This window comes from Hyperolius riggenbachi, chromosome 2 (assembly GCF_040937935.1).
Source record: "Hyperolius riggenbachi isolate aHypRig1 chromosome 2, aHypRig1.pri, whole genome shotgun sequence".
NCBI lineage: Eukaryota > Metazoa > Chordata > Amphibia > Anura > Hyperoliidae > Hyperolius > Hyperolius riggenbachi.
The window spans coordinates 276,935,207-276,951,350 of record NC_090647.1 but is presented as its reverse complement, the minus strand read 5'-3'; the positions used below and the strand labels follow the sequence as shown (position 1 = coordinate 276,951,350).

At 40.6% G+C, this 16,144-nt stretch overlaps 1 protein-coding gene across 5 annotated transcripts in view; it reads right to left on the bottom strand.

Annotated features, from left to right (window-relative positions):
• The window catches only part of BCAS3 (BCAS3 microtubule associated cell migration factor), a 1,423,373-nt gene that overhangs the window by 175,200 nt on the left and 1,232,029 nt on the right, over positions 1-16,144 (bottom strand). The window lies entirely within an intron of this gene.

The following is a 16,144-nucleotide window of genomic DNA, read 5'->3' as shown; positions in this document are numbered from 1 at the left end:
TGGTCACCAAACCACACTTCCCATGATCTCTAGTAATTACTGTTAACTGCTAACACCCAGCTGACAGTGCTGAATCCCAGGAGCTGAATGTCCCTTTTTTTTTCTTTAGCTCTGCTGGTCTTCAGATTAACACTGGAAAGAGTGCAATCATGGGGCAGATTTATGAAGCCCAGTTCAGATGGAACTGGACCAGTTCTGGTGCAAAAATGGAAGAGATGCCCTGGTAAAGCATTCTGATTGATTGCGCTAAGCAATTAATACAATTTTGCACCAGTTTTGTTCCAATTTTATGATAAACCTGCACTTGCACTTGTACATGTATCTCAATCCTGGTTTAAACCCAATAAAGTCCATATTGATTCAATAGTGTCTGTAGGAATATATGAATGATAATAGGCGTACATTTTAGCAGTTTGCCTAGAGTTTCTCTTTAATGCTTCCCAGACACAGTTTTATCTAACTAAAACATCACTTCTACATAATTTCTGATAGTGTGAAAACATCAAAATAAATGTTCAACTCCTAAGTTCCCCATGTGGCTTCCTCTCATATCTAGACTAAAAGAGGACATTGATGCTTGGGAGGAAACTTATTCAGGTCACATTCACAGTGGGAAGTTGTGTTTAATGCGACGTTAAAGTCACAACGCGTCTGCGTTTAGAGGTAACGCACTGCAAGCAGTGAGTTACCATAACGCTACATTTTTCATGTGAACGGCCCATAGGATAATCATTGCAGTGTGGTAAGCTGCGTTATAAGACTTTATAACGCAGCTCCGCAACGTGCCACTGTGAATGCGACCTTATTCTCTGCAAGAAAATGGTACTTTTTGTCTCAAATAAATAAAATGATTTGTTACCTCTGACACGTATGCTACAATTTTACTGATAGGTCTCCAGTCTATTCCCAGATAAGTCTACCTTACATTCTTTCTTAGTGCAGAAAGAGTTAATAACAGAGAACAAGTGAAGCAAGGCTCTAAGTGTCCCAGGCGATGTAGAATTAAGGATTTAGGTCTGCTTTCACTCATAGTGTCCTTAAACTCACACATTTTTGCACAGCGCCCTGCTCAAAACTCCCAACAATAGCCTTTTAAAGCCCCTGAAAGATTTGGCTTTTATTAGTTTGTTTTTTCGCTAGCAGCTTAGAGAATAAGAAAGGCCTGCTGGAATTTGAAATAAAGTGAAAGGCTTCACTTTAGCCTTCCATGCTGCACAATGCCAGATGGACAGTCCTTGTTTTCTCAACACCTGGGCTTTCATTCTCAAAGGCCACAGTTTTATTTTTCTTACTCACCAAAGACTTCACGTCATACACGCACAGTTAGGCATGTGAAGGATGCAGATGTGCTGACGCGTGGCTAAAGGTACTGATCATATATGGTACACATGTGCACATACCTAGCAATGGCCAAGCCGCATAGACAAACTAGAATACTTGGTTCTGGAACTGTAAGAAAGAATTGCAATCTGGGAACTCCAAGCTTAAAATAGGTTTGTTAACACTTGGAAACACAACAGAGAGCTGCTAAAACAGAAGACATTAATTTCCCTGTTTTTTGTTTTTTTTTTGTTCTGGCTTAATGTTCTGTTTTGCTTCAAAGTCCAAAATTTCTTTAAGGCATCTGTAAGCAAATATTAGCATGCCAATGCCTAGCTATGTCTGTTAATATGAAAATCATAGTCTTTTCAATGTATTTTTTTTCATGTTTGTTACATCTATATTTTTTCATCATTAGCAAGATGTCTTCCAGTACATCACTGGATCCTGACATTTACTGGTATTTAGACAATCTGCCAGAATATTGGAAACAGACCTGTTTATGAAATCAAGTTTCACCAGATTATGGCACATACGCAATAAACTTTTTTTCCTCCTTAGTTTTTTTCATAGGGGATATTGTCACACCTTGTCAATAAAATGTATGTTAAACCGCCAGCAAGCGATAAAATATAAAAAATAATTTTGATAGTACCTTTTCTATTGGAAAGCGCTGCAAAGTTATTTCTAAAAAGAAGTTGAAAGATTTTCTCCTGGGAGAAAACTAAGGGGGAAAAGTTACTTGCATAAGGGTCCACTGTTTTTTATGGTAATGTTGAATCCTCATTCAAAAAAGGAAACTTAATTTCATACCGACCGCTCCACGCCAATTGGCATGAACGTGATGGCAGCCCAAGGACTGGTCCACGCCGATTGGCATGAACGGCCTTCTGTGGGGCTAGCAGGAGATCACCCACGCCGATGCGCGCATCTCTGCTTGGAAGGTGGAGCGGAGTCTCCCCGCGGCTGTCAGAGACTGTTCGATGGCCGTCTATAAACATTGTACAGCGCTGTGATCTGCAGCAGTGCTGTACTGGGGACAGCCGAGTTGGCTATCTTCCTGGCAGGCACAAAAGTGATCGACTGTCATAGGCTGGAGCCTATGACAGCCAATCACGCTGATTGGCTGGCAGGCCAATTATAAAAATAATTTTAAAAATTCACACATTTATTTAATAAGTAATGAAATAAACATTTATATAAAAAAAACCAACAACTGGGGAGCGATCAGACCCCACCAACAGAGAGCTCCGTTGGTGGGGAGAAAATTGTGTGGGGGGGGGATCACTTGTGTGATGAGTTGTCTAGGCCCTGCAGCTAGGCCTTAAAGCTGCAGTCGACCAATTAGTAAAAAATGGCCTGGTCACTAGGGGAGTTTAACACTGCGGTCCTCAAGTAGCTAAAGAGAAACCATAACCAAGAACTGAACTTCATCCTAATCAGTAGCTGATATCCCTTTACCATGAGCAATCTTTTCCTTTTCTCAAACGGATCATCAGGGGGCTCTGTATGGCTGATTTTGTGGTGAAATCCCTCCCACAGTGTGATGTCAGCGCCTCACAGCTCTGAGGTCCTGCCATCACACTGTGGGAGCCTTGTTGCATTGTTGGAAAGAACTGCTGTTTACAACTACCAAAAAAAGCAAGCAGCAGCTACTTTCACTGACATTACTTGCCAGCAGTAAAAATGTCAGCATGTGATAAATGTCTGAATGTAAATCAATGAGCAAACACTGACTAAATCATTTATACATAATTATTAAAAATTAAACACTTTTTTATGACATTATTTTCACTGGAGTTCCTCTTTAAAGCTTAGCATCGACTTAATAATATCAAGAGTGTGTGTGAGTGTGTGAGTGTGTGTGTGTGTGTGTGTGTGTGTGTGTGTGTGTGTGTGTGTGTGTGTGTGTGTGTGTGTGTGTGTGTGTGTGTGTGTGTGTTTGTGTGTGTTTGTGTGTGTGTGTGTGTGTACACAGTTTATATTGTATATAATTTATTTTGGTATTAAATGCATTGTATCAAGTAATATAGCAATGCACATGTTAAAATCATGGGTAATATAATTATAACATAAAAACTAGTAAGGCCTCTTTCACATCGAATTAGGTTATTTTGTCACACGGCGACGTCATAGCAGCAATGCTATGCTGCACCCCCCGCGTAGCAGTAATTCGGGGCTTTGGCAGCTGACAGACCCTGAATTACATCTCCCTCCGAGTTGCAACAACGTGAAAGAGGAATAGCATTATTTAACGCCACCCCCGAGTTTAGCAGCAGCAGAGAAAGCAGTCATTCGGCTCTTCCTGCTCCGCACTGACTGGTACCGAGACGCCATGTACTCCTTTCACATTGGAGGGCAAAAGTGGCTCCAGTGCACTGGCTGGGCACTTGCTTGCAATAGACAGGGGTGGAGGAGAGGCAGCCAATTATTGAGTCACACCTTATGTCAAACGCTGACATATGTGGGATTACAAATGCTGCTATTCAGCTGCAGTAAATTGCATCCGAAGAGTGCTTGTGGCCAGCAGATAATAGGCTAAACTACTCAACTAGCGCACGTTTCAGCCATCCCTCGGAAAAAGGTCTAACCATGCAGAAAATGAATCAAAGGAAATGTCCTCAAAATGAAAAACTTAAACCAACTGACAGCAAATAAAATGTTAAAAAAGGTGTCTAGATTATCACAGTTTATATAATTAGTCAGATTAAACCACTATTTGCTCAGCTGAGGCTGTGAAGGGGGGTTACACAGTAAGTAAAGTCAACTGGGAAAGGAATAGGTGCTTAAATAAACTGCAAATAGGTAGGTGCTTTCTACATAAATAAGGCACATTTTTGCCTAAGGTCAAGGCATAGTGAAACTGAAGTGTGGTTTTCTGAATCTGGCCTTCATATCCCAAACAAAAACGAAACCAGAGAAAGGTGTTCTTGTTTACTGTAACTAACCACAATGTCTCATCGCATCAATCTAGCTTCAAGTTCTTGTAAATGTGGGAAAGGAATACACATTGGTAAGCTTGTAGAGAATACAACCTGCAATTAACTTTTTAAAAGCTCAGTAGCTGAAAAAATAGAATCCTTTCATCCTAAATTAACAGCATGCAACAAGTAGGCTTGGTAAAAGACAAGCAAGCTATAGGAAATGTATTTGTACAGTGTTGGCACACTTGGCAGTACTAGGAATTAATAAACAAACTACAGTGTCATCGGAATGCAACCATGCACTCCACTGATGCAGAAAAACTGTCTGAAAATATTAGTTGGACATGGCTGCATTCTGTATTAGAGAAAATGGGAGATTACTTTATGAACCTACTCAAGTCAACACATTGGAATCCAATTAATAAGGTATATACAACTTGCTTTCTTATCCTTTTATTCTTGAAGGAGAGATGAGACAAAGCAATAGCCTGACATTTTTCTTTGCCAGTATAGAATTTTTTTTTTACATTATCAGAAAAAAGTGAAATTAAGCCATATGTTTTTTGCAGAATATCTTATTTAATTTATGGCAAATCCAGCATCTTATATTTTCAAAGCATTGGGCTTTATCATTTCCTTTACTCCCTTACAGCACTGCTAGCAAAATGGTAAGAGATAGTATTCATACAAATATCAGACTGCGACAAACCACTGCTGCCATGCAATGATTGTAAAACTGGTCTTTTAACATGTGAACAACAAAAGCATTCTGTTTCAGTTACCATATTTTCCACCATATAAGATGCTCCGAAACATAAGATGCACCTAGGTTTAGTGGGCAAAAACCAGGGGAAAAAATGATATACTAAACCTGGTGCATTCATATTCCAGAAACGTCTTATAATGTTCTGCCCCAATTGGTGTCCTCCTGTGTCCCCATTCTGTCCCCTTTTGCCCCCAGTATGTCCCCTTCTGTCCCCAGTATGCCCCTTCTGTCCCCAGTGTGTCCCCTTCTGTCCCCAGTGACGGGGGGGGGGGTGTCTCTGGCTCTCCCTGTGTAGCCTGCTCCCCCCTTGTGTATTCGCTCCCCTCCAGTGTAATCAGTAGTGTAGTGATATGTCTTACCCAATCAAGCAGCTCCAGTGGGGATTGCAGACCTCTTCTCCTCCGTGCGGCTCCCCCTAGTGAAGGCTTCTGCTGATGATGTGATCAGCAGAAGCCATTACTAGAGGAGAAGTGCGGAAGAGACCAAAGGTTTGCAATCCCTGTTGGACCTGCTGGATTAGGTTAGACATGTTGCAACACTACTAATTACAACGGTGGGAGGGGGGGTGTGGAGACAGAAGGGAGGGAGCGGAGACACGGGGAGGAGCAGGCACATACTGAGGACAGAAGGGGAGACACATGCAGGGAATCCCTCACGTTTGGGCAGGTTGCAGTAAGTGGACTGCACTTTTGCACTTTCCCAGGTTTTTTCCAGAATAGCAGATGAGTTTCCTATATAACCTATGGTTGAAATATGTCTGCTCTGGGCATCACAAACCTGACCACAATGGACTATTGGAGCGGACACTACACTGTCCTCTCCCTCTGGCCGTTCACAGTCCTGCTCAAGTGACAACATTCACTTACTGCAGCACATTCGGAAATACACTTTTTAAAGAGAAGTTACTGGAGAAACCAAAGTGGAATCGCCACTTGTAGTTTTCAAAACCTAAACACATTTATATAGCTTTTAGCATTATGGCAAAGGCTACGGTAGTTTATAGATCTGGAAATGTTTTATGTTTGTAACTCTCTTCCTGATGTTTAACCCTAACTTCCCACAATTGTTATTTGCTTTCTAATGTCTAATACTGTGGCCAGAAAATTAAGTTCTTCTTCATGCCTAACTTCAACTACCCCTCCAAGGATTATTCCTTTCTAAGGCCTAACCTTATTTCTAAGCTTAACTCCCCTCTTCCTCTCACCTCCAGCGTTAATTATTTCCAAAATGCCTGACCCTAACTTTAATGTTAATTTCTAACCCAACTCATTTTTTTCCTTATGCCTATTCCTAACCCTAATTCGATATTAAGTATAGCCCATGCCCTATCTTGTAAAACAAAACCTCCTAAAATTGTGCCTATCTTTGACCAATAGTCACCTTCTCTAATATTTATTCCCAGATATTTTGCTTTGAGTGCTAGTGAACAGCTACAGTAGATCAACTGGGGCCAGCATTCTGCTACACAATCACTGAGTACTGGAGCCCAAGTCAATCGCATGCAGCCATCAGGTGATTAAGGGTACCCACTTTCCCAGATCCATCTGCCTGTTTTGATGGTGTCATCCCGCCATTTTTTTACAAAGACAATTTCCAACTGATGTTTTTAATGGCAGGGCCGGCCCGCCCATGAGGCGGGGTAAAACTTTTGCCTCAGGCGGCACTTCTGGGGGGGGGGGGGCGGCACCCGCCCGTCCGTGGGTGTGGGGGGACGCCCGAGCTGGAGGGGATAGCAGACAGGAAGAGGGTATTGGGCCTAGCGGCGGGGAGGGGGGTCGGCCCCCCCCTCCCTCGCCTGGGTCCCCCGTCCTCCGCTCCCCTCCAGCTTTAAAAAGTTATGTTGCTGCAGCTAGCTATTGTAAGAGGCAATGGGTGGGGATCACTCACCTCTTCCTCGTTCCAGCATGCGCTCCACTGACGTCACTTCCTGCTACATAGCAGGAAGTGACGTCAGTGGAGCACACGCTGGAATGAGGAAGAGGTGAGTGATCCCCGCCCGTTGCCTCTTACAATAGCTAGCTGCAGCAACGTAACTGTTTAAAGCTGGAGGGGAGCGGAGGACGGGGGACCCAGGCAAGGGAGTGGGGGTCCGACCCCCCTCCCCGCTGCTAGGCCCAATACCCCCTTCCTGCCCGCTATCCCCTCCAGTTCGGGCGACCCCCCACACCCACGGCTTGGGGGGGGCAGCGATTTCTTTAAAGATTGCCTCAGGCGGCAAAAAGTCTAGGGCCGGGCCTGTTTAATGGTCTTTCCATGAACACTTATGTTTTTTATTGGACATATTATAACCATCTACTTCTCATCAATATAATTAATGACCCTTAGGGGTGGAATTTTCAGTTCACTACTTCTGCCAATATTCAAATGTACTCATAACATATGCTATCTTTGCTTGTTACAGTATAGTACTGTAAATACATTAATGCGGATCCTTCTCTACTGGTCTGTAAATACATTAATGCGTTAGATGACATTTACATGTTTTAAGTATTTTAATTGAATATGGAAAATATTTATTATTTCCCTGAAACCTGATCAATAATTCATCAAATAGAATAGAAAGCAATGAGGTGCATTGATCAGTATTACTCAATAATTACACTGTGGAATAATATGGATTATTCCATTGAATTGCTGAAAATTTGCTGAAAATTTCACAAAATCAAGAGTGTCACATGCCTACTTTAAAACAAAGTGACAAGTCTCAGCATTATTTTCACGTCTATTTCCCACAAGGTAATTAGGGCATATTTGCATACATTAGTAAAGTACAATTTTTTAAAGCTCAATTAGTGATCACGGGATTAGTGTCCAGCTTTTCAAAACCACCTAAACTGCTGCTAGGTGGGGTTCTTTATTGCAATAGTACACAGATAGACACTTCCTCTCCAGCTGTCCATGGACTTCTTCTGTGTAATCATGTACTCAAGTTCAGACTTTCTTAGAAAAGGAGTATGGCAACAGCAGGGAAGGCCTCGAGATGACCGAAGAGACAGAAGGCAGGTGAGTGGAGCAGGAATGTATGCAGCAACAAGCCAAGTGAGAAAGGACATCTTCCATTGTCATTGGCTTGCATTGATTCCCTCAGTATCCGCATCATTGGCGAACCAAGAAAAATCATGCATCATCAAACAAATCCGTTGCAGACTGCCAAGTCGCATAAATGCTATATATAACATAGGATCCCAGAACAAGTCTTCTCCAATGTGGAAATTGTACTATTTTTTTTTCTAGTGAGGACCTCGCTTAATAAAGCTCTGGGAGTTTGCAACCTGGGCGTCTTCAGTTGCAAAGAATGCAGTACTTCAGTGAAGACCAGACTAGGCCTCTCAACCTGATCTAGAAAACACACTGAAAGATGTACTGTCCCATTTGCAGCTGGAGTTACACTTTAAGGTAAATATAACATGTATCCAGTACTGCTTTAATAAAAATCTTCATACTAACCCATGCTATTTAATATATCAACATGTTATACACTGTGCTTAGTAATGTGAAATAATGGTAACATGTTAACAGACAAGTCATATTTTAAATCAAATGTTCTCTATTTTTTATTCCTGAATTAAATTACATTTAAAGACAGCACGCATGTAATCAATGCAGCTATTTATAAAAGGCCATAATGTAACACATTGGTAGAGAAGTCCTTCTAAGGGCAAAAATAGAAGGGACTCTAAAAGCCCTGTTCAGCCAGTTAAGGGATTCCCAGTATCAGCTAGGTAAAGTGTGTTAGCTGTTGCTGCAGTTCGCACCTCAAGCTGTGCCATCTCACACCACTGACCCCTCCATGGCGACATAATTCTCAAGATGAAGAGGGGATTATCTGTCTAAGACTCTTACATGTGTCATGCGAGGTCGGGTGCCAATTGCAACGTAAATTAGTAGTTAAGGCTATTGGTAAGCGGGCAGATGCTTCAGCAGGAGAAACAGATTATCAGCAATTAACAGAAAAAAACTATATTTACATTTTCACACACTCAGGTTCACTTCAGACAAATATGCCATGAAGAATGTACCGTACAAATGCAAACCTACAATAAGGCTTTTATATCTTGCATTTATATATTTGTAGTCAGATATACATTACTTAGGGCACCCTGCCAGTCCAGGATACATCCTTTCATATTGTACACTGGGAGGCACATCAATGACACAGGATATAGCATTTCCCTCACAGGGCAAGGAGAACAGGAAAGGAGCTTGGTGGCAGTCACATGGCTACCTCTTTCAGCAAAAAAAGGTATTTAAGCATTTTAATTCTAACATCAGCAGTTGTTACTGTATAATGTTGTTACTGTAAAATATAAGAGTGAAAGCTGCATTGATTTAAAAACTATTTTTCCAACACACCGACTTTAAAGAACTGTTGTGTGAAACAAAACAGTCTCAGTAATTTTAAATACATGTTTAGATCTTATCTATAACCAATTAAAAACTTGTCTTAGATTGCTGAAGCTAGTAGGGCTGGTAGTCAACATAGCAGACATATATTAAATGACAGTTGCCAGATTTCTCTGGGTCCAACCTGGGCCAGGGCGAGGGGCCGGTGTGGATAGAGGGGGCAGGCGGGCCAATCAAGGAGATGGGTACGGGAAATTACATTACATACCAATACAGTTTAACATTATAACATATACATAGGGAAGGCAGAGAGGTCTGCTGCTGATACATATCATTTTTACAGAGCAGCATTTGAGTCCCCCACCCATCCAAAAATATAACTAGAATCTCTGCACATTTAATTAAGCAGTGTGTATCCACCATCACAAATGTAAGTACCCTGCCCAGAAACAGGTAAGTGGGGGACAAAGAAGTCCAGGAGCTGGGACATTCGGTGGCCCACCTGGGACATTGGCTGGAACCGATTTTTTCCTAGGACAGGGGACCCTAATTCTGGGACATGTCCCAGATAAACTGGGACATCTGATCACTGTAGTTAAATCGTACTATGATTCTATAATATGCATTATATTGTGAGCTAGTATGAGGGACAGTTAGTGACAAGACTATATACAGTACTCTATAAAGTGCTGCAGAAAATGCTAGCACTATATAAATACTAAATAATAGTAATACACCAGAATAATTTGTAGGCTTAACACATTCTATAGTAAGATGTCTGTTAAGAGTATTTTCTTTGGCCTACCATAAGCCAGTGTTTGAAACTGACTGATTTTTTTCTTCTTGTCACTCCAAAAATGACACACTGGTACTCATTATAAAAAAGGTACAGCCAAGCACATGGTATGGTGTTTTTTGTTTATTCTTTCACAAGCTAATGTCTCTTAGAAGTATTGAGCCCCCATGAACAATGAGCATGTTTTTTTCAGAAATGATTGCTGTTTCTTGCAGAGTTACAGGAGGTTTTGCTGTTTAACCAATTTAGATGCAAAAACTTTTGTTTATAAGAACTATTTTTAAGGAGACATTTAGAAATGAACCAGAGATTGCGTGAAGACTTATTGCAGTTTAAACAATGGGATTTCAAACTTTAGAAAAGATGCCAAGACATAACAAGCTCCTACTATTAGAAATGTAAAAAAACCCCATATTTTATTTCAGGAGTATGACCCATTTTTTTGGCCGATAGGTCATCTCACAAAGAGAACAATTGAAGAGCTAGATTCAGAGATCACAAGTCTCACCATAAGATGAGGTCCCAAAACAAATTTTTGTTGTGTTTTTCGTCATAGCCTTTATCCATGTTACTATAACCAGCATCCCGTGGTAAGCAAAAAACAAAGATATGAATAAGGAGACAAAAAGCCAACCTTTATCTCCAGGGTCAGGTTGAGGTTACCGGGGTGGTCTGTGTGTGAATTGCTCTAGGGTCTCCACTGAAGATGCCTTTCACTTACTAAAATTAGACTTCCCAGAGAAAGGTTTGGAGATCAAATTGTCACAATTATCTATTTTGACCTCTCCTTCTTTCACTGATAACACACTTGCCATCGCCCAACTTTCTAATCAGAGTCTTCACATTTACACTGAACAGAGCAGAAGTCTTATAACATATCACATTTGTTAGCACAGCTTTGCCAAATTTTGTGCTACAAGATTAGACAGAAATAGTTTCAGAATCACAAAGTCTGTAAAATCTATAAAATAATAGCAAATTGTGCACTTAACTTCTGTTTGGCCAACAGGAAGCTTTTTCTAAGAAGGAGAATAAGGCACTTTAAAGCTATCCTGTCACATAAGAAGCCAGATGAATAGTAGTGTTGTTGGGAATACACTGAAACAACTGTAACAAATGGCTGTACTTTATTTGGAACAGAAGTACTAAAGAGGAGTACCATAGTTTAAACCTGATTTTCTCTTGAATTCCCCTTTCAAACAGTTGGTCCCATGATCAGTTCCTGCATTTATTTCTGGAGTACACTTCTCTGCAACACATACAGCATCGTTAAAAGTATGGAGCACTCTTCCTTCCCCACTGAATCCATACAAGAACACAGGCTACCCGGCACTATCATATTAGGTAGCATCCTTCTTCTGAGGTCTAGGTGGAAGCCACCCCGCGACTGCTAGTTTGACGCAGAATTCAAGGTAAAAATCATTTTTAATTACTTTGTAATACTACAATAAGCAAACATGTGTTGTTCTACCACAGAATGGAAATGCACCATGAAAAATAATCAGTTAGGAAGCTTTTCATTTGCACCTCCGAACCTGATACAAAAGACTACAAAGCATTGACAGTACTAATGTTCTGTACACATGCACATGGGATAAATATAATAGTGCCAGCTTGGGTGAATTTAATATTGCATTATACCCAGGGATGTAACCACAGGGGAGTTTTGCTAGGGGAGACCCATGATTTGTAGTTACGCAACTGATTATACCTTTAATCAAAGAGGAAACGCGCCCCTTTACCTTATTAGGGAACTGCTGTGTTGGAGCAGTCTGCTTCTTGTGACCTTTAAATAAGGGAAACACTGTACAATAATTTGCAAAAAAATTTGCTCACTACTAAATTGTGAAAATAATTTTCGAGATGTGCAAAAAGCAGTCCTGATGCTAACATGCTTTACAGTGTACAAACAGTATACATGTTAGATGTAATCCGATATGGACTATACTGCTTTTTGGTTGTTTTTCACATAAAATTCTTTTAATGCAAGTAATACATATAAATTACAGATTATTTTCCTTATTTAATAGGATAAAATACCTCTAGGAATTCAATTCAGATACATATGTGAGATAGACAGCTACCACTTTTGCATACTGGTCCCTTACAAGAGCCAAGAAGACTTGAATTTAATAAATTATAAGAACTAACAATGTATATTGACATGAACATAAAACACAACATCTTGTTCTTTATACTGTCACCCTTTTGTCCTTTCAGAAGCTGTGTCTCATTGCTGAGTATGTTATCTTATGCAGTAAATCCGCCTTGATCTGGAGATGATGTCTTAGGGGGTGAAAAAGATTAATAAGGAATCACTCCTATGGCTTTAGAACAGCTAAGAATCTTAACCCATTTAACCTCTCCTAAAACACACAATCAGCTCAGGGGAAGTTGAAGGAAACTCATTTCTAAGACTCCCGGCGACACTTTTTAGGTCAGATTTACAAAGCTCATTAAACTGAAGTCTGTTACTTTAGATTTTAATACTAAGACATACCGTGGCTCAGAGAAGAGACCTTCTTACCCCATTTACAAGGCAAGCAGCATACATTCACCTAACCTGTTTCTATACACTTTTGGCTCACTTAACTAAGGAGATTCTTCATAGCCTTTCTTATGAAAACATACCCCAGTGAGTGAGAGAATGTATGAAATGTATTACATTAAAGCGTGGATGCTGGGCCTGTCGTATCCTGAGCAATCTGATTCTTTTCACATTATAATTGATCTGGAAGAGAAGGTATCATTTAGACATATGTGCTATTGATTTTTTCAGCCCTGTCAGTTTCATAACATTCTCTGCTTTTACCCTGATGTAAGAAACTATTTGGGGACTGAAGATGAAATAGCATACAGAGAACTACTAGCTTATGACTTCCATTCACCTCTGAATTCCTTTTCTTGTTCCCTATATAAACTAATAAAATAATCTATAAATTAGTGTTCCATGTACCAGCATCATAACAATAGTTGATGGCACCTGAAAGCCCTGGTTGCAGCATCTACAGCCCCCACGGATGGGAGTAAATAAGTGTTAAAGCACTTATACTTAAGCTTGGTTAAAATATCTAAATAAGCCTTTGATAGCTAGTGCAACATACTTGCATTATTGAGCCCTCTCCATTTTAAAATGCTGGCATATCACCCCCAATATATACAATAAAAGCTGTTTCTCAGTTCTTATACTAATAGTAAACCAGATAAAAATGTAAAATATTGCCTCTTCTTTCCCCACTGCTTATCCTTTCTGTGTAGGTCATTATCACCACTTCAGCACTTTTGCACATTAGAAAAGGCATGGCGGTACCTTATCTGTATTGCAAATATATTATCTAATTGGTCAAAGCCCCATTTCAAAACATTTAACTGTTGTTAACAATAACTAAACTAAAGGTATCCACACACTATGTCGATTTCCCGCCGATATTTGCGTTAACGATTTTACAGCAGATTCGATCAAAGTGATTGAATCTGCTGTAAAATCGTTAACGCAAATGTTGATCGATGGACCAATTTCCATCCAATATCGATTGATTCAGTCAATCTGTCCAAACGGAAAATTTTGCTTGATCGCCGGCAGGTTGGAAGCGCCTCTTTTAGCGGCGTTTGATTCGTCGATGACCAATGCAACAATACATCACCTGTCCGCTGGCGCGAGTCCATGCTGTCCCTTTCTCCAGCTGCTCTTCTTCTCCATCTCCTCTTCATTTCCCGTCCCATCCTGTGAGAAGGTGAAGTTCAAACAGTAGAGCACTCTCTACTGTTTGAACTTCCGCTGGTCACATGACGGGACAGGAAGTAAAGAGGCAATGGAGAAGAAGAGGAGATGGAGAAGAAGAGCAGCTGGAGAAAGGGACAGCATGGACCTGGGGACTCGCGCCGGTGGACAGGTAATATAATTGCTGCTGGCCAGGGGAGACCAGGCAAGCAGGCGGCAGTGGCAGCTCCACAAGTTGTGAATCAATTTCATGCTGAAATCGATTCAAAATCTGTGTGCAGTGTATGGGCAGCCAATAGATCCCTTTGTGATCAGATTGGATCAGAGAGGGATCCATCTGTTGGTCGATCTGGTGGCAATCGACCAGTGTATGGCAGCCTTAACACTGGGAAGGCTATGGATAATCTTGATCTCATATACAAAAGAAATACCACTTTAAAGTACTTATATGCTAAAAAGCAGTAGATGGATAGTGTAATGGTTAAGGGCTCTGCCTCTGACACAGGAATTAAGGGTTTAAATCTTGGCTCCTGTTCAATAAAGTACCTATTCAGTAGGAGACCTTGGGCAAGACTCCGTAGCACTGCTACTGCCTATAGAGTGCTTCCTAGTGGCAGCAGCTCTAGCACTTTCAGTCCGCCAGGAGAAAAGCGCCATATAAATGTTTTGTGTCTGTGTCTAAAGAGGAAGTGTAGTGAAAATAATGTAAGGAATACTTGTTTTACAATATTAATTTATAAATTATTTAGTCAGTGTTCGCCCATTGTAAAATTTCCCCTCTCCCTGATTTACATTCTGAAATTTATCACAGGTGGCAACATCTTTAGTTCTGCCAGGTGATCTTTGCGGAATGTTTGTTTACTAAGAGTTCTATGCACAGAGGGAGATACTGCTTGCTTGGTAGTTGGAAACAGCCATTCATTCCCACAATGCAATGAGGTTCACAGACAGAAAACTGTAATGGCCATGGTCAATCGAGAGAATGTAAAGATTTCTCGTGGGAAAGGGGTATCAACTACTGGTTGTGATGAAGTTCAATCCTGAGATAAGGTTCCTCTTAAAGCCAGTATCATGGACACTATCATGTGGATAACAGTGGGCAGGACTTGTGATCCAGTTTTCTTTTTACTTATCTTCACAACTGGAGAGTTTGCCCAGATCAACCACTGAGGTTTTAACTTGTAAATGAAACAAGGATTCTGAATGGTTACTTTGGACAACAGCTTAATTTCTGTTCCAGTGTTGATTTATTACAAATTTTCTAAAGTTTTTATGCTTTCATAGCCTTAAATACCTTCACATATGACCCGAAATGCCGGTTATTTAGCCCTAATAGAGCTTAGGAAAGCTTTCAGGCAGTTTGTGCAGTCCTTTAATGCATTCGATTCGTATTTCTTCCCTTTGATCTAATGTTTGTTTTTAGTAAGCACTAATACACAATCTGTAGGTTGCATAGCGAGAGCACTCAGTCCAATACAGAAAGTAATTATGTAAATGTACTCATGCAAGTTAATTATAGACATGAAAAAATACATAGTCAGAGGTGACGGCTGATGCTGTTTTCCCCAAGCTTTATACACATGAAACTCAGCCTAGGTGACCGATAACTAGCACATCTGCCGGGAATTCAGCATGTGTACAGCGGCCCCCGACCCACTAGACCAGCAATCCCATCCTGGCAGATCGCATTGGCCGATCTACATCCAAGAGCATTGCACTCCCCACTTATCCGACTCATAGATAGCATAATATCTACACCATGAATGATTACATCTTTGCACCAGATTGTTCATCTATGTGACTGTCCACATCGCGAACCCGGTGTAGCTTAAGTGAGTTGAAATAAGGTTTGCCAGCAATTCCTGTGATGTATAGACCTGACAGGAAGAAATTGGGTTGTTTTTTTTATTATTTATTTATTTATTTGCAATAGTGGATTTTCACCTTAACTACTACTGTGATGAATATTCACTCGCCTACATGAAAACTGCAGACACAGAAAGACACTAGTGTGTACACAAGCTTTTCCCAGCACTTATTCTTCCATAAAACCTTGACTCCTCATGGTCCGCGAATAACAATATAATGTTCTATTCAATGTCAAGATGACAAGGCATGAGAAAATTAGGCATTATAAAAATAACATTCTAAACACTGAGCTGATGCATTTGGCAAACTTCTCAATTTAAATCTTTGCTGGCTCGCCAAGACAAAAGGGCTTCTAGACGTATCAAACAGATCCTTATACACATAATCAATACATTTGACATGTT